Source organism: Neopsephotus bourkii, unplaced genomic scaffold (assembly GCF_033783945.1).
Source record: "Neopsephotus bourkii isolate Nb327-2 ecotype Australia unplaced genomic scaffold, CSIRO-AGI_Nbou_v1 NB_1250, whole genome shotgun sequence".
Lineage (NCBI taxonomy): Eukaryota > Metazoa > Chordata > Aves > Psittaciformes > Psittacidae > Neopsephotus > Neopsephotus bourkii.
In genome coordinates, this window is record NW_026901735.1 from 1,780,051 (window position 1) to 1,807,330 (window position 27,280).

The following is a 27,280-nucleotide window of genomic DNA, read 5'->3' on the forward strand; positions in this document are numbered from 1 at the left end:
AATGACGATCAGAATGGCAATTCTTCCAGCTGTGCAGCAAACTGGCATCACTGAAGGTACTTCTGATGTGAGAGAAACCCAAGATAAGCACTATATGATGATAGAATGAACCCTCGACCATCTACACTGTAATACAATCACAGAATAGTTTGGGTTGGAAAGGACCTTAAGATCCAACCCCCTGCCATGGGCAGGGACACCTCACACTAAATCATGGCACCCAAGGCTCTGTCCAACCTGGCCTTGAACACCGCCAGGGATGGAGCATTCACAACCTCCCTGGGCAACCCATTCCAGTGCCTCACCACCCCTACAGTAAAGAACTTATATCCAATCTAGACTTCCCCTGTTTAAGTTTGAACCTGTTACCCCTTGTCCTATCACTATGTAATAAACAACCAACACGTTGGACTGAGGCTGGTGGAAGGTTAGATCCTCCTTCTTGTGCCTTAAGAGACAGGGGAGCAGGAAGATGAAGTCTGCATCACAGCTTCTCTCTGGAGACAAGATCAGCCCAGGCTGAGAGAGAAGTGAGCAATAAGGATCCGTGGCAGATGGGTGATTTGCTGCATTATGGAGAATGGAGGATGGAGTGTGAGGGCACACAGCTTTCTCTAGGCTACAGTCTCCTGGTTTGAGGGAATGAAAATGTATCCAAGGAAGCAGACATTAAAAGAAGAAAGGCCTTCTTCCCAAATTCTTACGGGAAAGCACAGCTTCTTATTAGGCTACAGCCTGGAGGCAAACGTTTTGACCTGACTTAGCCATAAGCAGAGCTAGGTACGAGGTTCTTTTGTCTCCCCACCCAAACTTTAGAAATGCCACCTTTAACAAACCATAAGGGATATAAAACAGCACAGATTTTCATAAAAAACAAACCCAACTGTTGCCCTAGTCCAACAGCCTTGAGCTAAACACTTCTTTATTACACTTCTTGATCTACTATTTAAGCAGAATCAAACTTTCTCAAAGTCTGAATAGATTAATAAATAAATAGCAAGTGCAAACTAAATAAAAGGGGGAAATATGACCCAACAGAAGAGTGTCATCCCCATGTTGATCAAGCCCCATGAGCAGAGCTCTGGGCCTTTCTGGCCAAAGCAGTTCCATGAGCAAACCTCAGAGCCTCCCCATTGTGCTGCACCACTATAAACTGAATTGTTGGCTAACGACCTAATATAATGTGGTGTTTGCAAAGCCACTGAGACTTGGCTTTACTCCACTCCTTTGACATCAGTAAGAGTCTGACAATTAAATTCAGTGCAAGAAAAGGTAAACTATGGAGTCCAGGGTTTTTTTTTTCCAGCATGCTCTCTTAAATAAGACTTGCTAACACTGTATAGACATTTATAGGATGTTGTTTGCTGGAGCAGTTACAGTGACATGCTTGTATTCTTTGTTATGAATTGACCATAATGATGAACACATCTGTCTTCAGCAAGGAATGTTATTTAAGGATTGGAGAACGATGCCTTTTGCTTGAAGCTTTTGCTCAAATAACATGTTTTTCTCTGAGTTTTTCTTTCTATTTTTAATAAGGCAAGGCAAGACCAGAGAGGGAGAGAGGGAGAAAAAGGGAGGAGGGAGAGAGGAGGGAGAGAAAGAAGAGGAAAGGGAGGAAAGGGAGGGAGGAAAGGAAAGGAAAGGAAAGGAAAGGAAAGGAAAGGAAAGGAAAGGAAAGGAAAGGAAAGGAAAGGAAAGGAAAGGAAAGGAAAGGAAAGGAAAGGAAAGGAAAGGAAAGGAAAGGAAAGGAAAGGAAAGGAAAGGAAAGGAAAGGAAAGGAAAGGAAAGGAAAGGAAAGGAAAGAAGAGAGGAAAGGAAAGGAAAGGAAAGAAAAAGGAAAGGAAAGGAAAAGAAGAAGGAAAGGAAAGGAAAGGAAAGGAAAGGAAAGGAAAGGAAAGGAAAGGAAAGAAAAGGAAAGGAAAGGAAAGGAAAGGAAAGGAAAAAAGAAAAAGGAAAAACAAAGGAAAGGAAAGGAAAGGAAAGGAAAGGAAAGGAAAGGAAAAGGAAAGGAAAAAGGAAAGGAAAGGAAAGGAAAGGAAAGGAAAGGAAAGGAAAGGAAAGGAAAAAGAGAGGAAAGGAAAGGAAAGGAAAAAGAGAGGAAAGGAAAGGAAAAAGAGAGGAAAGGAAAGGAAAGGAAAGGAAAGGAAAGGAAAGGAAAGGAAAGGAAAGGAAAGGAAAGGAAAGGAAAGGAAAGGAAAGGAAAGGAACGGAAAGGAAAGGAAAGGAAAGGAAAGGAAAGGAAAGGAAAGGAAAAAGGAAAAGGAAAGGAAAGGAAAGGAAAGGAAAGGAAAGGAAAGGAAAGGAAAGGAAAGGAAAGGAAAGGAAAGGGAAAGGAAAGGAAAGGAAAAAAGGAAAAAAAGGAAAGGAAAAAGGGGAAAGGAAAGGAAAGGAAAGGAAAGGAAAGGAAAGGAAAGGAAAGGAAAGGAAAGGAAAGGAAAGGAAAGGAAAGGAAAAAGAGAGGAAAGAAAGGAAAAAGAGAGGAAAGAAAGAGGAAAGGAGAGGAAAGAAAGAGGAAAGGAGGCAAGCAAAGCAAGCAGCTGGTGCTGAAAGTGAGCAAGACTCTTTCTCTCTCGTTTTCTTCTGTGTTTTAATAAATCATTGTAGCAGCTTTGTGACAGGTCTCTGTTATCCATAATGCCCGAGCAAACAGCTTTTCTTTCAGCCTCTATTCAGCTGGCTGCCAGGGAAGCAGGACTGCAGGCAGGAAACTTCAGTGGCTCAGCCTGCTCCCCTGTAATTCAATTAGAAAAGCAAGCATGAAGTCAATATTCATTGTGCCAGGCCAGGACTGCACAGCACAATGAAATGATAATGAGAAAGTTCACAAAGGAGATGGGCTTAATGATAAGTTTTTAAAGAGGTGCTGCAGCGGGTGACCCTCTGTACAACTGGCAAACACACGCGGGCATATGGGACTTTGCCCTCAGGGATTTACTCTCCTCCCTCACCATCTGTATCCAGGGCAGACGGCCGATTGTGAATCCAAGGGAATCTCATGATATACTGCCTTAGGTCACCCTATTCAGCTATTTTGCATCTCTGAAGGGAAAGAAGACATGTTTCTTAAACACCCAGGCCTCAAGGGAACACATACAACTCGCTGGATCATAGGCAATGCAGTTTCAAATGGTGTGGAACTATGACTCCCAAGCTCAGCAGGGAGGTTGGGCCTGTGCAACACAAAACCATGAGAGAGAACTTCCAGCACTTCATGGAAGCACAGAAGAAGAGCTGCACCCTTGTGCTTTCAGAGCAAGGCAGTACTTGGTCCCTTCAACCGTGAGAACTTAAAGCATTTGTGTTTTGAACTGGATAAATGCTGGACCCAATTCTGCAGCTCCCTCTCCAAGAGATCTCCCACTGGAGAAGGTCTTTCTATGATTTCCTTTCTTCTTTTAGCACTTTACTGGTGACAATGAAATATGTAGTCGTTTATTTTGCAAACATCATTGTATTTCGTTTAAAAAATAAGGAATGATTGAAGTAGTAATTAAAACAACAGCATTGTGTGTACAAGCCCAGGGTTGCCTTGTTCTAATTTTGGTTTGGGATTCTACATTCCAGATATGACAGAATTTGTTCTTCTTTAAAATGACTTCTATGCTAAAGCCCTGGCTTTCTCACAAAGAGACTCAGACCCCATTCTTTTTGGCACAGTACAGAAAGAACAAGTGGCCCCAACTCCAAGCAGGCAAACATGAGAAACAGAAAGTTTTCCTTTTCTTTTCCTTTCACAAAAGGGAAACAGGGCACACAGAGCTTACATAAGATCCCTGAGGTCACACAGGGTGTCACTGAGAGTCACAAATTGAATTCAGATTCTCAGGCTCTCTGTCCCAATTCCTGTCATATTGTTGTTCAGGACACGCCAAAGTTTTAACATCATTTTCATAGATACATGTTGTAATTCCCCATAATTCATCTCTCAGATGAACTAGTATTAACATTCCACATGTCCCCATCCTCACTAATGACTGCTTAATATGCTGCTAAATAATTAATACAAGTCAACAGCTGTGTATTCTCTCAAAATCAGGAGGTATTTTTCAACACAGCTCATGACAACAGCCCATTTTTTACTTCAGAGCCCAAAGAAAAGGAAGTCAATTTTGCCATTCTTCCTGATTCAAAAAGCTTTCAACTGCTAATAATAGAAGTGGGTGGTGAATTGCTTCATCTGCAGTAGGAAGCTCTTCATGTCCTATTGGGCCAGTTCTTCAGCTGCTAGAAACCCACACGGCTTCACTAAAGGCAATTCTGCTTTGTCAAGTCACGCAAGCCAAGGGCAGATGTATTTGTGTTTCACTACCCACTGAATCACATAAGACAGACCCAATCTCTGCATCTCAAAGGGAGGATGAAGCACTGCCGACAACTGGAGCTATACTCTGGGATGTAATGGGTAGAACAGACTGGCTGGATCCCCCTTCTCCAGAAATCCTCTGTGGGGAAAAGCAGAGATAAACCACCAGCAATTGCAAGGCTGTCCAAACAAGCTATGCCAATATCCTGCACTAACCCACCCGTCTGGAACCTAACACAGGATAACAGCAAAGCGTCTCAGAACTAGCTGCTTTCTTCCAAGGCTGATGAAGAGAAGTTATGTGAAAAAAAGGGAAGAGCCACACTTGTGGCTGCTTCTGCAGATCACAGTTTTCAACAGTTTTCTTGCCCTAACTGCAATATATTGACTTTTGCTGGTATTTTGAAGGTTTAGAGACCCTTGCAGGACATAAACCCCTTCTTGTTGCAGAAGGGATCAGATGTTGAACTGATGTGCATTTATATCTACACTGAATTATGCCAGCAAAGGGCCAGATCCCAGGATTTTTCCTTTTGGTAAATTAATCTCCAGTGCAACTCACTAAGAGAACAGAGAAAAAGCGGTAGTATCCACATCTAACATATGTGTTTGTGCATTTTCTTACTATTATATAAAAGGCCAGATAAGATGAGAAGTACTAGTCACTTTAGATGTCAATACAGAACATAATTATACTCCCTCTATCCTTTCACAGTACATAAACCTAAGTTTTCACAACTAAATGCAAATGTTGGGTACTCTCCAAAGGCCCATTATGTAAAACAGAGTCCTCACTGCTCAAAACCACGAGAGGTCAAACATCTCTGTGTAACTGTGTAACTCCTGCCTGCATGGAGCTGTCAGAAGTGATCACAATAACTTCCCCTTTCTTATTTTAGAGGCAGCACTCTCACTCTTATGTAACGAAGGCAAAATCTGTTGAGGTCAGGGATTCAGAGGCACCAGCTTCACCCACTAAACAGCCTTTGCCTCTCAGTGACAGCCCCTGGGAAGTTCACAAGACACCACAGGTATCTGTCTCCCTTTAGTTATCACTCTTCCATGTCAGACCCCGCTATGCTGTTTTATTCACTATGCTTTGATGGGAGATGATGTCTGCACAATATCCTCAGCTGAGAATTGGTTTTGCTCGGAGACATTAATGCATGTAATTGGCACGTGCTTTTCTGGAGTATTTCTATCACCTTTCAAAGATACAGACAATCAAATCTCTCCTCCACTCATCAAGAAAATGCTTAAAGCATCAAGTGGGGAATTCCAGGCTGGCTTATAGCTGGTACTTGCTTTATATTTTCTCAAGCAGCAAGGTAACATGGGATGAGAACTGTCACGGTGTTTATTTTGAGTACCCTAGTGAGAAAAACATTTTACACTTACCCTGTATGGTTGAAACCTTCCCTCCCCTCCTGTGGAAGTCAGGTTAACTCTGCTGGTCATATACAGCTGCTGTTACTTGCCTTGACCCATCTCCATTGAGCAGACATTTCAGAGAAGCACTGAAGTCAGTTATCCTCAGTTAGGCTCTAACCTTCACAAGGGTGAGGTAAAATAGAGCTCTTGTCTCTAGCTAGGTTATAGTGCTCATTAGAGATGAGCGCAAAACTCGTAAGTTCACTTCAAAGAAAAGAGTCCTAGGAAAAGACAAAAGCCCTTCTCAAAGTTCTGCATCTCTAATTCCTGCCATGCTGTTTTCAGTCCTGAACTAGGCCTTTTCAACATAGAATCATAGAATCATAGAAATCATAGAAGAACTGTGAAATACACACTCAAAAGTAAGGAAGTGATTATTCTGACTGGGGTTGCTTTTCAAACACTGACTTAAGACTGCTTCGTATCAATGGGCAGACAGAGCTCTGAGCTCTCTTTCAAGAATAAATGAGAGATGGTAACACTTTTCTCCCAGTCTTTGTTTTGACTGTCAGTGTTTAGAAGCAGACGTGTTATTTGGTCAGAAAGGAGCTTGCACAACACCCTCTCACCTTCTGGCTGGTCGTGGTGTTGTGATACACCTTTCATTTGTGTGCTACAGAACATGCCCAGATGACAAGGAATGAGATGCACCTCCATGCTCCATGCTTCCAGCAAAAAGGAGTGATTTAGAGGTGGAGACACAGATAATCTAGATACAGGTTATACCCAAAGACCAACAAAACTGCATGCTGAATTCAATCCAGCAGAGAAATTACAGGAACACAGAATGGAAAGTCTATTTATGTTATTAATAATAAAGGTACTGCAACCAGTGAGCCCAGAGCTATGCAATTACAAGGAGACATGGAGTGTACACAACCAGGAACCCTTATCAGATTGTTTGGTCTATCTTTTCCATTTAAAAGTGATGTTTAAACTATGTTTAGACAAAAGAACTGATCAATGAACCTGTCATTTGGTCATGAGTAACATGGAAAAATTAATCAGGTGATGAAAATATTGCTGTTTCTCCATTTGGGGGATAAATGGAAGAGGTTTCAAAAAGATTTTGTCAGAGCTCTGGGGCCACGTGCATCAGCAAAGTCAGATGTTTCATCTTTGAAAATTTCCCACAAGAAAACATCTCCAAAAATATTCGGAAATGAGATTTTCCAAAGGTAAAAGAGCTAGAAAAACCCAAACCAGGGATTTACTATTATTTAAGCTCTTCAGCTGCTCCCTAAGAAAATAAACTTGGAGTTAAACAAAAACTTCACTGTTTTCCTACAAAATAAATAACAGTAACATTATACCCACTAAACAGGAATCAGCTGTATAAACAGTTTACCTGCCTCTGACAGCATCAACTATAGAGAGAATTTCTGGGCAACTATGTTCAAAGAAGGAATAACCCAAATTATGGTAGCTCAGAGCATAATAACTATGAAGTAGCAAGTAGGAGGCAAAAATACATTAAAACTCCATCATCTTGACTAAACATCTTCAAATCTTATACTTGAAAAAGGTGACAGTCACCATGCTCTTCTCCTGCTTGTCCCTTTAAGCTTGCCCAATAGTTGCCACCATAATCCCTTGATTCAAACTTTTAACTGCCTTTATCCTGTTAATCGCAGTTCATTCATTTCTGAAACTTGGGTGCCTGATTTTACACGTTCATTCCCTTCACCCATAAATAGACAGGCAGTATATGCAATTTGAAAGTATTTTGCAGCTCAGAAATAACCCCCTATTTTTCCATCGTGTAGTCCCCCTGGATACTTTGATTAATTTCAATGAACTAAGCCTCAAGAGTCCCCAGGCCTCACATGTTCCAAGCAAGGGAAGAAGAAACCTAAAAAATCAACCACTTTCACAGTTTTGGTCTCTGCAAACTTGAACTCTAACAACTCAGTGACCAAATGATCTACAGTTGTGAACACTAAGAAATTGGAGCCTTTGAAATACGTCCACATGGCAGAAACATTATCTCCCCCATAGCCTCATCCTTCTCACCCACTCAGTACATGTAAACCTTTAGGTACAGCTTATTCTAGTTGTTCCAACCATATAGAACAGAAAAATGTATGCTGTTGTGGAACAGAGGCATGTGTAATATTTCGTGTGCTCAAGAGCCTAGAAATAGATTGTAGGCTGCATGTGTATTACAGGCTTGTGTCAACATAGCTAAATCCATCAGGTGCATGAAGAGAAACGATCCTGATGGGCACAGCTGGGATTCAGAAGCTGCCTCTATGGCCTTATTTATAGCAGATAAATTGAACAAGTTCTAGTTCAGCTCTTGACAAAAGGGTATTCCCTGGCAGTGTTCAAGTCCAGGTTGGACGAGGCCTTGGGTGATATGGTTTAGTGTGAGGTGTCCCTGCCCACGGCAGGGGGGTTGGAATTTGATGATCTTAAGGTCCTTTCCAACCCTAACCATTCTATGATTCTATATAACAGAGATTTGCTAATGGGACTGCATCTACAGTATCAGCTGCACAGCATATGATATTTGCAATGGATACAAATCACCCAGTACAAATCTGACATGAGATCGAGGGATAGAAGTTGGACGTGGAGGGATTACATCCAGCACTTTCTAAGGCAGTACACTCTGAAAGATGAAAAGGGCTTGACTCTACCTTGCTCCAGATTTTGTGCTGTCATCCTCATCAAAGCAATCAAGATGAAAAGCCTTCTCTCTTCAGTCTTGGATACTGGTACATTTCACACTACTTTGTGAACAGGTTTGTTTAGTAACCAAGTGCCTTGAAATAACAAACCTGAATCCTCTCATGCAATTTCAGCTTTATCATGCCTGTAGCCACTTTTCCTCTAGAGGATTTGCAATAAGAACTGAATGCTGAATTCCTCTCTGTGCTTCTTTGGACCCGATCCTCAGCTGGTACAAGCTAACTCAACACCCACAGATATCACAAAATCTTCCCACATTTACACCAGCTGAAGATCCAGCCGTTGTTTGCCAATGAGGGTGTTACTCTACAGTAACGCTGTTTCTGGTCCAAGCTATTCCTAACACTATTGTAATTTACAACACTATCAGGCACAATGGGGAAAGAGTAACCACCAGCAACAAATCTTCTCTGATTCTCTAGAATATGTGCAAGTAGCTAATATATAGCCAAAAGTTAAAAATCTAGGGATATGTCCATAGAGATATCCTATAATTATCTTGCTGCTTTGGGACAGATTTCATTGTTCACTTCCCTCAGATGCTCTCCTGCCTCCTGCCTCACACCCTGAGCACTGTCAGTTTGCTGTCAGCTTTACAGTATCAAGCGTGTGATCTCTCCTTTGGTACCCTGTTCAGTGTCATTTAAGCTGGGCAGTCTGCAAGGCCACCAAGGTCAAGGAACTATCAGGAGTAAGGTTTCTTAAGTGCAACGTGTGAGACACCATCTGACACTGTTTATAGATAGACTTAGCCTCTTATTGACCACAGGATAGAAGTTAAAAGCATTGCTTTGGGAGTTCAAATGTGTTAACCTCTGAAGTGATGTTTGAATTAGGGTTATAAAGGGCCTAAAGTTTTGATCAGAGGCTTCGAGAATAAAAAGGATTTGGAAAAATTTTAGAGCAGGATCAGAGTAGCTCCTCTGAGTGTGCCAACTACTATATTATTGTTGATTTAATTGAGTCCATCTATCAGGTCTGTGCATTATGTGATCCAGTTCCAAAGATGTTTCCCTGCTGCAGCTGACAAAATACAGACTATACACTTCAAATGCAGTCGTCGGTCTTTAAAACAGGCAGTTACAAAACATGTTGGCTGCTCTAGCAATCAATAATGGGAAGGGCAGTGTTTGTTGGACTAACTCCCAAACAATTAGATACTTGCCAGTGTAAAGTAAAAAATGACACAAGACCACGCCAAAAGCTTGTTCACTGTTTGGCAACTCGTAGCGTTACAAACACTGAGGGTTTAATAATCCGGCAATATTAACAAAGCTGGAACAGCTAAAACAGTTTCTGATGAATACACAGCACAGTTAACAAATACACCTTCCCCTGAATTGAATCTACATGACTCCTGGAATTCCTGATGCAGTTTTCCTGGAAGTTGACTCACAGAGGAGGAGGAGGAGGTTAGATACCTGTCATGAGTTGCATACACAAACTATAAGACAGCACAGCAGCTTCAGTGAAGTAAGCAATGCCTCTTACCCAGAAAGGAGGCAACTAGCAGGCTTAAATGTTTGGGAATACCAGACCTGCAACCTGAAGACTGAGAATGAACGATTCATCTCAGCCCTGAGGAAAAGGGAAGGGAAGTCCTTTAAGGTCCCTTCCAATCCAGCCCACTCTGTGACTCTGTGAAAGTGCCATGTAAGGGTGCAGCACAGGCCAGTTACTCCCTAAGGGACCAGGAGCTGAGCATGATGACACAGCCAGGGACAGGCCAGTGAGGTGAGCAGGGCAGCTCTAGGGTGACATTCTGGGGGCAGCCCTGGGCCTGGATCACCAGCCAAGTTCACTGAGAACTGCAGCCAGGACAGGCCCTTAGACTGCAGGTTTCCACATATGTGATCTGCCTTGTCAATACAGAACAGATATAAAATGAGCACCAAAACTGCAGAGGAAAGGTCCATGCTATGTGTATTTCCAATGGCTATCTTAAAAAGTAAGGACTTCCTTTTACTGCTCCACAGTCTTGCAATATGTTACCCCTCTGCACCAAAATAATAAGGCTTGGGCAACCACACTTCGATTTAGGGGTGGAAGGAGGGAGTCACTCAAGGGCTTAGAGACAACATCCGCTTTGCTGTTAATGTCTTGTTGTCATGTAACATGCCTGTACATGGCCACTTCCCTCAAACTCTCCATTCAGACAAGGGCTGGGCATAGCCCTGCTCTATTCCAGGAAGGACTGAGAGGGATCTGCAGCCAGACTAGAGAGATGATGCCTCAGAGGTGTCATGGTGTCAATCAGTGGTTATTACTCACGTGGACAGAAACGGAGATGTTAACTGGCATAACAGAATAGTCCTGAGTAGAAACAGAACTTCTCTGGGCTTGTGCTAACAGCTACAGCCTTCAAAAGTGTGGGAACTATGGTAGATTTCAGTATTATTTCTCTGAAATATAACAGGAAATGCTACATACCCTGCTATTCTTGCTGCTTGCTATCATGGTGTACCTTGTCTACAGTGATGTTACAGGATATAATAGCCCTGTAACTCACTTTTTCAATCTCCACCAATTATCTGGGATAATAGTCTCTTTATACTTTATAACCTCACCTGGACTTAACCTTCAAAGACATTTCTCTGTCAAAAGATGATTCATGTGTCTGCGACAACGACCATTTCTAGAAAGCAAATATTCCAGTGCCTAGATTAAGACAAAAAAGATTAGTTTCTCTACCGCTTCTCCTCTTCCCCACTCTCCCACCCACCCCACCCCACCCCCTTTCTCATGTTCTCTTTTTTCTCCTTTATTTATTTCTGTGTTTCTTTCCTGCTTTCTTAACTGTGGTACATCAATCTAGCATGGGACTATGGGAGTAACTGGATATATCTGTTAGCTTTTATACTTCTGGTAAAATATGGTACTTTTTGATTTCTAGGCATGTTCAGAGAAAGATGAAACAAAGCAAAGTTACCTAGCAAGTGTCTTCTTAATACACCAAACTATCATTTCAGAGTGCTGCAGAATATAGTTCCCTTTCTTTAACCCTGCAATAAAATGTGGTTCAAATCTCTGTAGACCAGACTTCAAACAGTCCAAGTCCAAGGCTATGCAACCTTTCCATCTATCTCTCAGCTATCAGTAAAAGAACTAGCCCAAATAGGATGTGCAAACAAATTGTCACAATACAGTAATCTGTATTCTGCATTCTATTCTACAGTAATCTGTTTTTACATTTGGACTGAGGTCTCAATGTAGAAAACAATCTCTGATCAGCAAAAGTAAAAAACTGATGATGAAGTCCTAGACCTGGAGGTGACACCATAGGCTTATCACAAAAACATTCCCTAGCCAACTATAAAGAAGGAAGGTAGTGACAGAGTTGGTGTGTACTTCATGAGTGTCAAGAGGTGAATCCTTAAGCACAGTCCTACAGCTGTTCAGGTGAGGTGTGCTAGGAGCATGAGCTACCTAAGAAACTCTGACAATCTCACTAGAATATGGAGCCAGGGAAAATCATTTTCACCCTTAATTTTTACTCTAAGGAAAAGGAAATGCTGTTAGAAAATTAATTCTGTCAGGACATACTATTTTGTAGCAGAAGATACAGAAGCTTACTTAGTGCTTTATAAGGAAATGCACTGGTTTGCAATGCAGTCTAACTCAAATTGCCTGCTGGCAAACTGTTCCACTGAAACCCTGGGAAAACCAGACCAACACTATGTGCCCTGTAATAGAAAACCAAAACATAGTTCTAGAGGCTAATTCTGACCCCAAAAGCTTTTTTGAGCTCTCTCTAAATGCTAATAACTTTTCCTAAGTCAGGATCATTTTAGATGGAGATATGATCGTAACTGCAATATGCAGTTATTCAGAGGACTTGCAATATGTCTCTGACATTGAAGTTGATTGTTTGGCTGAATATTCCATCCTAGCAGGAAAGATCAAACGTTTATAAGAGATGCATCTGCTGCTGATCACTATCCAGTTGCAGAAATCATGTTAAAAATCGGAAAGTTTGGTAAAATACATAAAAACGCAAACTTGACTTTCCATGTTTTAAAAGCGGACTAAAACAGAACTTGGTTGACTTAAGGTAATATTTTAACCAGAAAGCACAAGAAGAGAAACATCCCAATTGACTGAAAATCCAGCTGTGGACTTAAAATAGAATTTTCAAAAGTCGCATTTTTCATGTTACTAAGTTCAGCACTGTCTGGTCTTTGAAGAAATGGATTGGCTCGACAGAGAGAGCTGGAGCACTCAGCATTCACACGGGAACTCACTCTCTTCTGCTGTCAACTGGCCCAAAAGCATGGCTGTGAGACTTACCATGTCCTGGCTGCGAGCTATAAAACGTATCTGTCAGGGCCACCTTCGTGTTGAAGAAGAGATTTAGAGATGGAACTTTCTAAGCTTTTTGTGGAGGCTTTTTTCTGTTTAAAAACATCTTTGCCTTTATTGGAGAGGTTTTCAAAGCTGAGGAAAGAATCTGTGAGCTGGATCCACTCCATTTTAGTAGTAATTAAACTCCCTATTCCTAAAGGCCCAGTCTAACTCTTAATGAAATAAACAGCATAGCTGCCATTGCGTTCTGGAGAGGCAGGATCCAGTTCCATCTACTTAGGGTTCTACACATGAATGCTTCCTAACTGTGATTCAGATAGAAATCAAAGTGGAGCAAAGTGTTTGACATTATTATCTCTAATCTGTGCCGCATATTCCATGATCAATCCCTTTACAGAAACTCCAAACCCCATATCCACTCTCTGTTATATTAGTGTTCTGTTCTTAAACCAGCCACTTCATTTGCTGATTTCCAAGCAACACCCACCTCGTAACCATATACATTAAAATCCTGCAGTGCCAAGTGTGTCAGGGATCCTGAAATGAGTCCCTGCTAACACTAACTTTTCTATCATCAAGGCCTTTACCCTACCCATTGAACTCTCCCCCTATTTCCTTGCTGCCTCATGACTCACCACTGAACCATGCTGTCTGTGCAATGCAACCAAGTGATCCCCAGCCACCAAGCCCCAAAACCCTCCTTGCTCAAAAGCAGCACAGTAGCCGTGTTCCAAAACTCAGCTGAACTCATGGGGCTTCTGCCTTCTCTTACAACCAGTACTTGCTGGAAAAAATGCTTATTTGGTGAAATCAAGGCATTCCACAGATTCATTTTTACTACTTTTTTTCTTTTTTAAGGAAAAAAAGTAAGAAATGTTTCAACCTGAAACCTCTTTCTTTCCCTGACAGCTCATCTATCCAGCACATTGACAGTTCATCAGGTGGAAAGGCATCTAGCATCTGCAGTTTATTACCTAGATGGAGCCAGGGGACCTCCAGCTTCCAGCTGATCACTGGAAAGCTCTGTAGTGAGACATAGCATTTATCTCAATTTATAAGCTTCAGGGACAAGGTTCTTCAGGGAGTGAAAAATCAATGCAGTTGAAGGGAAACCAGCCAATGCCATGACATTTGCAGGGGATTTGGCCCTCTTTTTGTAATATTTGATTAAAGGAGACTTCCACATCCCAAATGCTACACTGCCAAAGTTGAACATCAACTGCATGATCACCTATGTGGCAGGATGTGGAAAAATACTTTGTGTTAATGATTCTGTGCTCTGATCAATATTCTACAGTCTCCCCATGAACAAGTTAGTGTTTCACAGAAGATAACACAGTGGAAGCTACAAGTGTCAAACCATTAAGACCCTGCCAGATTCCATACCGCTGCAATCCTGCACTGCAAACATTTGAGGCTGCCTGAAGCAAAATAATAGCAACTGCACAAAACATGCACAAAAAAATCTCACTGTTCTATGAAATTTAGCATTTAATCACATGGATTCTTGCTATTTGCAGGGTAAGACAGGCAAAGAACTCCAATAAATACTCTTCAATAGGAAGATGATCAGCTCATGGCTGTTTATGTCGCATAAGGACTTGATCGCATGTCTGACTCTTACTTTGTATTTTGTAAAGAATTAATGGTGTATAAATCACATTATTAAAGCCATTGCAGGGTGTTTTATAACTGTAGGCTCTCTTTATAAACCATAAGTTTACCATGTGACCTAAACCTGGCTATGTTTTATAATTACTTTTAATTCAGTTCCCAAGAAAACCAACTGGCAACTCTTCCCTAATTGTCCACATATACAACTAGAAGATTTCCAATGAGTCTTCTTATTCAGCACTTTCTACCTGCCTTCTGTGAAGCTGCTGATGAGCCAGAAAGGCCTGCACCTTGAACAGCCTGTCCTATCTGTGATTACAAACCTCTGTTGCTCTCTCCACTGGGACTTCACTGAGGCACCCATTCACAGGGTGAAAGTACCAAACCCAAGACCACAGTGACCACAGCTCTATACAGACACCCTCCAGCTGCCCACTAATAATATGGGATTTTTCCCATTCATGATTTCTTCCAAGTCCCAAAAGCCTGTTCTGAGTGTCTGATCATTAGTCTTTTACCTTCTTCTTTTAAGAGGTCTGAATGAAAACGAATAATGTGGTAACATGAGACATATTTCACTAACAGGAGTGTGGAAAAGATCTTTGGCACTGTCAAAACCACCTGTTAAAATGAATGTATTTAACAAAACCTTATCTCTCTTGATGGCATGAAAAGCTAAGCACTTTATCCCAAAGCTTTTCTCTGCTCTCATGGGGTTTTTTCTCCAGATCAATTTCCAATTTTGGTATTTAAAGATGGCTTCAAAGTGTTTCTGCCTTACGTACCACATCATTTATTATCCTGAAGACAGGAAGTATTCCAGTCTGGAAATGTCTTCTGCTTGTGTGCAGTTGCATATTACTAAGGGTTAAATATCTGGGCAGTGGGGATTGTCCAACATCAGCTCAACAAGTCAGCAAAGTGCAGTCTTTTCTCTTTTCCTACACAGGCAATACAGGAAGAGACTGATAATTGGAAGAATAACAATGAAGTTTCTCTCCCATCTGAGGAATACAGGAGTCTATGAAGGCAATCATGAACTAAAAGTTCAGAGCCCAAGTTCTTCATTCTGTAAGTAGAAGGCAGCTGGGGTAGAAGGGACATCAGTTCCCGTAACAAAAGGCCAAAAGGGACAGGATGGGGGACGCTCAGCTTGCTGCAGCCCTCCCTGAGATGCTATGGAAGTTTTAGCCTTATAGGATTTTTAACTCTCTTTGGAAGACACATGCATTTGACACTGCGCTTGTTCTACTTACTGTCACTACTAAACCCTTTTTATTCCTCTGCAGGGAAAGCTTAGTCACTGGATCTGTCTACTCCTTCTCCCATCTTCTCAAATCAACTCCCCTCCCCGCTGACCCTCAAAGTTAAGACATGAAGTTACATTTCTCTATTTCTTCCATCAGTTATTGTGGTATGAGAGTTCCACTAAGACATGGGCACGTTCCAAAAACAACATGAGAATAAGGACTTCTGTGTTTTTAAGACCTGACCCAAAATATTTATTTATCCAGAAGTTGAAATTCTCACGAGCAATGGGTGAAATTCTGAGGAGAGAAGAGCTGCAGCAGTCCTGGACATAACACTGAATCTCTCGGCACAAGTGCTATAATATAGGCAATGAAGGTTAAGCCATAAACCAAGCATCAGCAGAAATCTATATATTAACATAAGGTCATAACTCGCATCAGTCACTTTTATATTAGAATGAAGTGAGAATGAAAGCATAGGTACACTTAAATAATAGGAATTCCTACAAATCCTGGAATGATTTATTACTGACAGTGCAGTAATAGATTGCTTATGGCAAACAGGAGATTCACGGTTTCCCAGGAGGCTTATTCCCCCACTGCAGGATACAAATAATTCCCATTGACTTCAGTGCTTTTCCTGCCGTGAAGGACTAGGAATTTATTGGGTTCAGTGGGAGTTACGAATAACTTGCATGAGCAAAATGAAACCCTAAAGAAACAAATTATTCTGTCTACTTCTTAAATCTATTTCAGATATTTCTCTCTATGTCAACTGGAAAAAAACACACACTCAGCTCAAACTTACCCATCCATAGAAACTAAAACTTCTTACCCATCTATAACAACACCTATAAACAAATGTGTATGGTCATTGTAGAGCAGAAGTAGCAACAAAAAGCCATAAAAGGGTGAAAGATTTCTTATGGAAAATGTTCTCTGCAAAGTATTTGTCTCCTGGGCAGATTTAACCAACCAACAACCAAGATGACGTCTAGGATGAGGTGTCCCTGCCCATGGCAGGGGGGTTGGAACTGGATGATCTTAAGGCCCTTTCCAACCCTAACTATTCCATGATTCTAAGACACCTTCACCCTGCAGATGCACAGAGGATTCCCTCACTACCACTGGGTAATCATCTCACTGTAACTGTGTATTGTTTCATTTACCAGTGAAGAGCAAAATCAACCCAAATACCAGGTTCTACTTCTCAGTTGTATGCTTACATTCCCATCCTGCCCATCCCTACCACTTGAAGAGGAGGAAGAAATGTTCCTTCTTGAGAAACATACTTGAGAAAACTCATTGCTTTAAAGGAGACATAAGGGCTAATATTTAATCTGGTAGACCAGCAGATGGACAATCACAGGGCTGTTGGTGTACCTAGTCAGGCGTAGCACATTTCCACAACAGGAATGTGTTTTCAGGAAAGCACTGAAATGTGCATGTTTGGCAGCTAAGTGGGTGAGCAGAGAGCACTGTTGGGGATTTCTTACCACCTCCTTACAGATGGCTAGCTGGGGCAACTCCTGATGACAGGAAACACAGCCAGAGGATCTATTCCAGTACAGCAACCTGTATGGAAGGAGACCCTCCTGAAATCTCCACTGTGCTGCAATGGCAGCACTGAGGGAATCACTCCTGGAAAGAAGAATAAGTTAGTCTTGGACACCCTAGGAAGTCTCCCACTGATATCAGTGACAATATGGGCATAGGTGAGGGAACAAATTTGGTAAGGCAAGGCTTTTCAACAAGAGGAAAATACATTTAGTGTCTTTGTGTCTATATCAGTAACTTTATATATGATATAGCATTTATATATGATATAGCGTATATAACATTTTCCAAGTTAATGGAGATGCCCCAAACTGAGTAAACTATGGAAATATGTCCTTGTAAATGACATCTTTACATGGCAGATAGGGATAATGCAACATTTGCTGTTTTCAGCTTCCTATTTAGAAACCAAACTTACTTTGCTTTGACAAACTCACAGGATGCCCCTGTGACATCCCAAAAGATACCACTGTCAGGTGTCCCAGATTGTACTAGAAATGTCAGATCATTTCTAGTCAGGTAGCCCTCAGTAAATTGAGAGAAGGATTGTATTATAGAATCATAGAATAGTTGGGGTTGAAAGAGACCTTCAAAGGTCATCTTTGTCCAACACAGCTGAAGTGCTTCAATACTACCATAGAAAATCTACATCCAGCTGGAAAGAAAATAGCATCTCCAGATTATTCAGTACCATATGTGCTGGGAGGACAGTTTGGGGACATTGGGATTGCTGCATATCCTTATTTTCCTTTTAAGTAGAAACTGAGTCCTGAAAAAGCTGATGGTGTGTATGCAAAATTATAAGCAATGTGTTTGCAAGAACTGGGTTGTCTGTGCTACTGTGTAAAGTGTGGACAGCCTGTGCAACTAGGAAATAAAGGTTCTTCTGGAAGAGGATGAAGATGCAGTTTTGTAAAGGATTTAGAAGGAAGGAAAGAAAAAAAGGGAGGATTCATTCTCTATTTGCTATCTTTAAAAACACCTGCCATTCAGTCAGTTCCTAAAGCTCCAAAGGAAAGTATTCTTCCAAAGTATTTTCATGGGCCCTGGGGCCAGGCAGTTGCAAATCTGGATGAGTCAAGAGCATCCACTAAGGAGGAAACAACAGCAGGAAGCATGGAAATTGTCTCAGACTTCCCTTGGCTTTACTGATTTAATAGGGAGACCCCACCTACACATTTAATAGGGTCAGAGCCATAACCCAAGGCTATAGGGTATAGAGATTCCTGACCATTCCATTACAGTAAGGATGTACATTTCTAGTTAAACTCACAGAACAATGCTGAATAGCTCCTCAGAAGATTAACAGGACCTCCCACTTCATGGAAACAGTGACTGTTTACATAATATGTAACGACAGTAAATCATAACAAATCCTAGGAGAAAACTCCAGTGAGAGATAAAATAACATGACCTGATTTTTCTTCTTTTCTCAGTCTTACAATCCATAACTTTATTCCCCTATCCTGTAAGGATTTCTGCATACCCTTAACTTTCAGAACATCAGTAGCCCCATACCTTTCAATTAGTCCAATTAGGTGCAAAAAAAATAAGTGCATGCACAAGAAAATGTCTTCTTTATCCGTTTGCTTAAGCAGTGCCTAACGTAGTACAACCCCTTCCATAGCCTGAGTTTTCTACCACTGTGGTATAAATAATACAAGACGTTCCACTTCACAAGGTTCAACAATTAGCATTCTAACTAAAGGGCTGGTACAAAGTGGCACCACTATTGATCTCCATTACCGTGCTGAGCCAGACCAGCTGAGGATCAGACCCTGCCTGAGGTGGTGAGTGCTTTGCAATATGCAAAGGAATTAAAAAAAATTCTTCTGTGGGGGAAAATATTTGCAACTGGATAACTGGTTTCTGAAACTCATCTGTCAGTTGCAATTAATTCCTCAAGAATGTCCTGCATGAGAAATCCTTGTTCTATAATTTGCTATATTCTAATACGACAAAGCTTTCGCAAGACAAACAGACTTCATTACTTTTCCCTTGGGAACTCCTGCACTCTCTTTTTGTGCATGTGCATGTGAGCAGCTCCATAATTACACAACCAGAACTCAGATTCACTTCAAATGAACCGTTTCAGGGCTTATTCCCTGACAGGACACTCCTGTGAAAAAAATACCCATTCCCTGCTAAGAGAACAGAGTCAAAGCAAGTTAAAACAATTATACTAAAAGGAGAATTTACTTGTGCATCATTTGCATCAAGAAGTTATCATGTCAGGCCTGAAAACCAGTACACTAAGTGCTGTACCAACATGTGAAAAAAGACAGTCTGCTCATAAAGCTTTCCATCAGAAGTGCATCTGCATGGCATTAAAATGTGTGTTTAAGGGAACAGATTGCCTGTAGCAGATGTGCAAGACTTCATGCAAAAGTGCTGTGTGCCTGCCAGGGGCTGCAGGAATGCAAACCCTTCATATCAGTGCTTTAGGAGGTGATGCATATCCTGAGAGCACTGTCTGCAGCCTCCTGCAAGCCCTCTCAATGTGGCCAGGGTGTCCAACAGACAGGTTGGATAGTCCTCCTGCAGAGTGTCCCCACGTGGTCAGCGGTTGGGAGAGGGTTCTGGCTGCTCTTTTAATATTATTAGTGATTTAATCATCCAACAAAGAAGCCAGATTCAAAACGAGGACTCTTACATGTGAATTAAGTACACTTCAGCACTTGCCCAGCTCCATTCATATGGCAGCTTAAAGATCTAATGGAAAAGAACAGACTTTTAATGACCACGCGTCCTTGTGCTCTGGAGTGTGGGCTACAGCAACTAATAATAGATGAAGGTTTACATGTTTTTCTTGTGTTTCTGCTGGGGCTGCTGTGTCATTAATTCAGCTTGTGCCTGGCTACTTATGTTAAACATTCCCTTTGTGGCTTTCTCTAAATCTTAAATTTTGCATGTGACCACACGTAAATGTAAATGTGTATTTTTATGGTCCTGTAATCTCAGTGCTTTTAAATCCCAATTGCCTGAAGGCATACAGGGAGCTGAAGCAGAAAAGCTTGGTCAGTTTGTGATCATTTAGAGCTAGTTTATTTGCTCTTTCTGAATGGATTTGGTTCCTGTAGAGGTTTTTGCCTTTTGTGTAATAGAGTAAAGATAAGATCTAGGAACCTAATTAACCCTGCAGGGCCTGTGAACAAGGCTCATTAGAAAACAGTCAAACACATTTATATTTAAATACCTTATTTACAGGAATTCATATCATATTTCTGAGCAGCAGGTATACATGCCACACACTCATACCTTTAACCACTGTAAACCATTTCCTTAAATAAAGCTGAAAAATGCACCGAGTTGGAGCTTGAAGTTATCTGGATTATAGGAGTAAAAAACTCCCCAGTAATAAATGAAAGTCTGCAGAATGCCACAAGCTATAGTGTTCTTTCACCTGCACCCCAAAAAAAAGGCAAAACCAGTGTTACTGCAGCCCACATCCTGACCAGCAAACACCACTCTGAAGTAATTTCTCTGGGGACCTTCCCATCTGTCTAAGGGAGTGACAATAAGATATATGTGATCACAGCCATCTCTGAGGACTTCTGGAGAGACTTCATAAGGAGTCAGAATGAGGTTATTAAAAACCTCATTCTGAGGTTACTTCAGATTTCTGTAAATATCCTGGGTCAGACAGGAGCAAAGCATAGGTTTTAGTACTCTGTGTCTATGAATATACATGTACCTGTCATACAGGTTCCAGTTACTTGAGAACAAAAGTATCCGCAGCAATTCTGAGTTCTCGTTTCTTAACCCTTCACTCCTCTCACCCCTCATCACAGAGAGACCAGAAAAAAACAAGTGAAGAGAGATCTTTGGAAACACTTGACCCAATTTTCTACTCTGAAGAAAGGTATGGGAAAGGAAATGTTTATTTGTGGGCACAATTGGTAATTCAAACCCACATCCTCGAAGTGCCAGCACTTAACATATCCTACTGATTGAGGACTTCAGAAGTCAAGAGCCTAATGCTGGTGATTAGCCCCTGCCTCCTATGCTGGTGCATTACTGGGTGCAGCTCTATATATGTACCCTGTGCGTAGCAGCTTAAAAGCCAGAAGAATTAGTCTTGCTTCTCATGACATCCTGAAGGGCAGCCTGGATTCAGAATTAGGTCTGGACAGTACTTAACTTTGTTGTAAGTGACTGCCTGACCGGTGAGTAGGATAAATGATGCCACTGGGACTGAAATGTATCATAAAATTAATCATTCGCTTAATGGTTTTTCTGGAGAAGAATTGGTTTAAATACAAATTTAAGAGCATTTTCAGCTGCAAGGCATGTGGGAGTGAAGATCCCATCAGATAGATTCTAAACAAGACAGACCTATATTGTGTCACAGGTATTTTAAAATCGGAGACATTATTAATGTAATTTAAATTCTATATCCAAACACAATTGGTAAAAGCAACCGTATCTTTACCCTATAAGTTCTTCAATCTTGTTTGGGATTTCTATGGCATTTTAGACAACAGGAACCAGTCTAGGACTGGGGCAATGGCATTGTAAAGCTGTACAAATGAACATAATTGTGGTTTTTAAAAATTCCTTAGCTTAAAGTTCTTCTTCAAAGGCCTAAAATTAATATTTTATTAGCCAATTTAAAAGCGTGCTGCTTACAAAAGACAAAACCTTGATTGTTTCTATAAGTAGGTCCATGATTTATATCGTGAATCACTTTGGCAAGAGCAGGAAAATCCCAAATCAAGTTACTCTTCAACCTGCACTAATAAATCCTGTGTTGACACGAATTCCTTTTTCAGTGCTTCATTTTCAAGGAGCCATGTGGTTTTTTAATAATCAGTCTTGTTGGTTCCTCTTCATCCTATTCAAGAATATAGTGATAAAAGCAAAAGCATCTTGGGCAACACATGGCAACTCAAACTCAGCGCTGAGAAATAGCTCCGTGAAATCCAGTTTAATGAGATATCAAAATATCATATCTGCAAGTCTTGGCTGCTGGACAGTGCTATGGAAAGCAAAGCCAGTTCCCCTCGTCTAGATTAGTCAACATCAGGTTCATTGGTCTAACATTTCACAAAATATTTTCCCACATTTGTCTGACTGCAGATTGAAGGGTGTAGCTGACAACATAAATGTGCCCTAAGGTGAAAAGCCCTAAACATTTCCCTCTGAGATCTATGGGGCTGGACATTACCAATGCAGATGTCTGTAATCAAGAGATCTCTATGGACCTGCTAATTATTCCCTGGGCTTTTCCACTGGCAATAAAAATCCCATTTGTCGCAGCTTGTTTGCAGAACTGCTCCATTTCCACAGTGGTGGCATTAATTAGCAAAAAAACCTGTGAAAATTGTCAGCGTTTATAGGTTCAAAAAAGCCTCACTAAGCAATGCTCCTAAATATTCCTATAAATTCAACCATGGCAACGAGTCCTGCAAGTCCAACTTTCTCAGTTGGAGCAATTTTTCATGCTTGTAGCAATAAGTGGGAAATAATGGGGGTCTCAGATTCACATTAGGGAAGCTGCTTCTGTGACCTCTTCATGCAGATGGATGGTGAATTTCTCAGATAATAAATCAAGGTTTCCTGATGCTACAGTGGCATCTCTCGCTGAGGCCTGTAGAGCTGCTGCTGCCTTCTATTCAAAGGCAGCAGGCCTCTCCCCTGCAGGATGCTTTCTCTAGAGATCCTGCAGTCAGGATCAGGAGATATTAGGGCCTCTATAAACTGCCCAGCATCCTGCTGGGAAATGGACACTTTTCAACTTCATTGACATCTGTCACACATACAAAGAATAGAAAGTGATCAGGAAAAAAGCCACATCATGACTTTCCCATCAGCAGGGCCAGTTAAGTCTTTGTTCTTAAAAGATATTTAAATGTTCATCGGAGATTACTTTGCTTAATAGTATCTTTACAAAGAGAATCTTACCTTTGGGTTTTAGTGGCCACAGAATGTTTCTGTTTCTTGATACTTTTTTTTTCCTGTAGGAATTTCAAATGAGAAAAAAATAGCTGTGATGCCAGTTTTTCCATGCAGTTTTTATTAACTTTCTTCTCAGTAAGTCCCTGCAAGAAAAATGACACCAATTTTTATTATCAGAACTATATTAAGTGACAATTTAATTCCCAGAGTAGCAATGCATTCATTTTTTTGGAGTTAAAGCTTTTTCTCAAATGACCCTAAAATAAGCATGGGAAAGCAAGATTGTAAATACAGAAATAAAGCCAACATACTTTTTTCCCCCTCAATGTATTGCCTCTATTAAATACGATTTGGGGGATAGGGCTGTCAATTATTAAGCTTATATAACATAAGGATAAAACTTCAGGTGATGCTTTTTTGCCATTTATAATAATTTTTCAGTGCCTTAAATGCAGATGAGAAAATTTCAGTAGGAATTTCCCTCTCCCTCTGAGTGTGATGTATATACACAACTACATTTTCAGTTCCATCTTTGTGCAAGTATTGCCTTCAAAAAGCAACAGAATCCAGTATTTTCAGCTGTAGCTCTGACATGCTATGGGATCACGAGTGTATTTCTGGGACTCAGTTTCTCAAAAGCTGATGTTGCATAAGGTAAGTGCTTCTATATAGCACTGTAATACCTAATGATAAAAATAATTCTTTATTTCTTTTGCACTTATCACAGAAGTCAATATAATCTATTCATTCTAGGGTTCCTCTATTGCCTTCAATAGAGTCAGTGTAGTTTATGTAATGGTAACTGAAAATGGGATTTGGCCAACTGGCTTCAGTCTTTTCACTAGTTTCACCAAAACCAACTAAATTCAACAGTGAGGTGAATGAAGCAAGCAGGACTGGGCCATATTTTACACAAAGACAACACTGAGCTGGAGCTGGCAGCAATATGGGAGATAATGTACTTAGCCAAATAAAAACTGAGGGGGGAAATCTCAATGTGCCTGCTCGGCTACAATGACAAAGCTGTGGTATTGCAGAGGCACCTAGGGAAAGGGATTTTTATTCCCTGCTGGGGGCTGGACAAAGAGGAGCAGTGACAGGCTGGGATCATCAGTCATTGAATTCTGACAATGGTATAATATTTGCAATTTAAGATTAGATGTAAGATTAGATGAGCAAAGGATAAGGTGGGCTTAGAAATGGGTCCTGGTGAGGCTTACAGCCAACCACTGAGCCCACAGCCAGCTGGTGCATTGGTTGCCCAAAGCAGCATGAGAGCCACAGAGTCAAAAAGATGAGTCCCACCTGCTTAAAGCCATCGCCACAGAGAGGCAATGGAAAGCAGTCTGGATCCCTCCAATGGCTGATAGATATTTAATAATCTTTCCCCCCCACCTATTCAGAAGACTTTTTGCTAAAGGCTGAACCTGAGTATGCAAACTTCACAGCACTGTCAAATTCAGCAGTCTGCAAAGTTTTAATGGAAAACACTATCAAATTCTGTTGGGCAGAAAATGTGCTTTTCATGAAGAAAACCTCTTCGTTAAAGATTAACATACTGAAAGCATTAACACGGTGTTTAAAAGACTAGGCTCATTCCGAACACCTTAAAACAAAAGTAACTACAGCATTCCAGAAAGAGGTTTTCATCCAGTCAGGAGTTTAACCGTTAAATACCTTCAAAGGTCCAAAGTTTAATGATTCAGCCCCCGGAATGACTTTTTAAAACTGCCTAATTCTGCTAAGGCAATGTAATTTTTAATAGCAAATGGGCTTTTCTGAAATAAAGCTGCAATTTCCATCTTTTGTATTATGATTTCATGAACTGCCCACAGAATGTAGTTCACTGCACATTTCGGTTCTGGGTGTATGTGAACATGGCACAAAGATGGAGCTCAGTCTATCATCAGTCCTACCTATGCTCAGAGCTCAGGTTTGTCCTTCCCTTTCCATCAGGCTGTACCTTTCTCTGAACAGCTGCATCTTTTATCACTCCATATAGAAAGCATTTTAACACCAAGATTTGAAACAATCTAGATATTCTGGAATATAAGTATTCCAGAAGTGTCCCTGACAATCTGCAAGTAGCTGCATACACTAAAGAAGCACATTTAATACTGACAGTAAGCGTGCAGCTGAAGTCTAAAGGCAAACAGCACAAGCCCTCAAACACAGGCATTTAAGGGCTCTAATTTTCTGTCACCAGGTTCTTTTGCTAGCATTACATATAGCTTCAGAAATAATCTGGTATTATTGTTCCCATGTGCCCTATATATACAAGACTGCCATCCTTCTTTCACCTATTGTCTTATTCCATGGAGGGACTTCTGGGTTGGTTTGTTCAGGAAAAGCCTTCAGAATGCTGAATATGCCTTACTGTCATTCAAGCACATTTAAAAGATAAGGGATATCTCTGCTCTCCCTGGACCAAATAATTTCCTCAATGTAAACATGCTTAATGTTTTAAAACTCCTTTTACACATAAAATCTGGCAATCTTTTCCCCAGGATTTTCTGTGGAAAATGTGAACACTTCATATTGCTGTGCTGTAAAGGGGAATATTAATTCATCCTCTGACATTCACCCTTTGCAGTTACTGCAGAATATAAGCTAATGACCCAAGATTTGCAAAGGGACTGCCTTACACTGTGACTTCCAGCTTTGTAAAGGCCACACAACTGAAGGTTCCAATTGTCTCATTAACTTTCTAACTGTACCAATCAGAAGTTTATTATACAGTACTTTTCTCCTTCAACTTTTACAGTTCATATACCCCAGCAGGAGCCTGGACACAATGACCCATGAGATGCATTGAAACAAATCACAAAGGTCCAAAGCAGTATTTTTAGAAACCCTAGATTAAGATGAAGCACAATGGGACATACAATTACAACAACAACCTTCAAGGTAATACGACAGACACAAGCCATAGTGTGTTGTATATAACCTATACAAACATTTCCACTTGATTTCCTAAGGAAATGAGGCTTATGCAGTCATGCCGTCTGTCTGTTCATGTCTCCCCTTAGTAACTTCCAAACCCACTGGCACATTTCAATGCAAGTTGTCAGGGGAGAAGCAAAAGATTTAGAGATAATTATGTTCTTACAGGTCTTGTCATTGCACAAAGGAAAGAGAACTAAATTACTGCCCCCAGCTGAGGAAAATCTCCTTGAAGGTGTGGGATCAATAGTGTCCAATCAGTGCAAATCAGCTTATTTCTAGCCTTTGAATTGGTACATGTGTAGCTCCATAGCAGATGCAGCAGAAGCTGCCTTCTGCCTTTCTGGTCATGAGTGGTTTTGGGAAGGATCTGGAGGTCTCATGAGGGTCCCTAGAAGGTGCATGGGAGAGAGAGGATATGGTTCCATAGGAAACTGAGCTGCTGCTGCTGCTCCTACTGGAATAGTTCCTTATACTTTTTCACAAAACAAACAGGATCGTTTCTGATTTTAACCCCTTGGCTGGACTATTTCTGCTCTGTCAGCTCTTCCACTGGTCTCAAAGGGTTAGGAATCCAGTACACAGTCACTCAAGAATGCTAGGTCATAATACTGGCTGCATTTTCATTTGAGATCAAGAAATATAATCACTGGGCTCAGGATCCCTGAGACTTTGGAGAAATACTTTTAGAAAGGGCATGTCCCATTCTCCCAACTTCCAGTAATTCATTAAACCACATGAGTCTCTGCCGACATGCATGTTTGCTCTTTCTCACACTAAAGTTAAATCTACTCAGTTTTATTCCTCTGCCACCCTTAGTTTGAGGGTGTCCTTTGGAACCAGTTCATCTTCCATAGTTACCTTCCTTGCCCCCTAACCTGCCTTCTTGTTTTATTCCCAGATCACATACGCTTAATACTGCTGTATTCAGGGGATTCCTGAGACACCTGTTAAACTCATGCCAAGTGGAAAGCAAAGTGAGAAGACAATCCTTGAAGCTGTGCTGCTGACATGCATCATATGGAAAACTTTTGTATATGAAGTGGCTGACTTCAGCGTCCCGTGGAGCATTCCAAATCCTGTTGCTGTACTTCAAAACCCAACAATTTCAATTAACACATCTGGGTGCAAGAAAAATCACCCTGAAAAAAAGAATTAATGCCCTGAAAAAGAGCTGACACAGTTTTCAAGCCTCTAAGAAAGTCAAATAGAGCAGGTAATGCAGCAACTTGAGAGAGGGACTCTTCATCAGGGACTGTAGCGATAGGACAAGGGATAATGGGTT

General features: G+C 41.0%; 1 long non-coding RNA gene across 1 annotated transcript in view; it reads right to left on the reverse strand.

Moving 5' to 3' along the window:
- Positions 1–2,552: 2,552 nt before the first annotated feature.
- LOC133218401 (uncharacterized) overlaps positions 2,553–27,280 on the reverse strand; it is a 44,714-nt gene continuing 19,986 nt past the window's right edge. Inside the window, exons 2-5 of the long non-coding RNA XR_009727143.1 lie at positions 23,059–23,195; positions 17,094–17,238; positions 5,705–5,855; positions 2,553–4,445 (exon numbers count right to left, since the gene is read on the reverse strand). This is a non-coding gene — a long non-coding RNA (uncharacterized LOC133218401). The remainder of the gene's footprint in view (positions 4,446–5,704; positions 5,856–17,093; positions 17,239–23,058; positions 23,196–27,280) is intronic.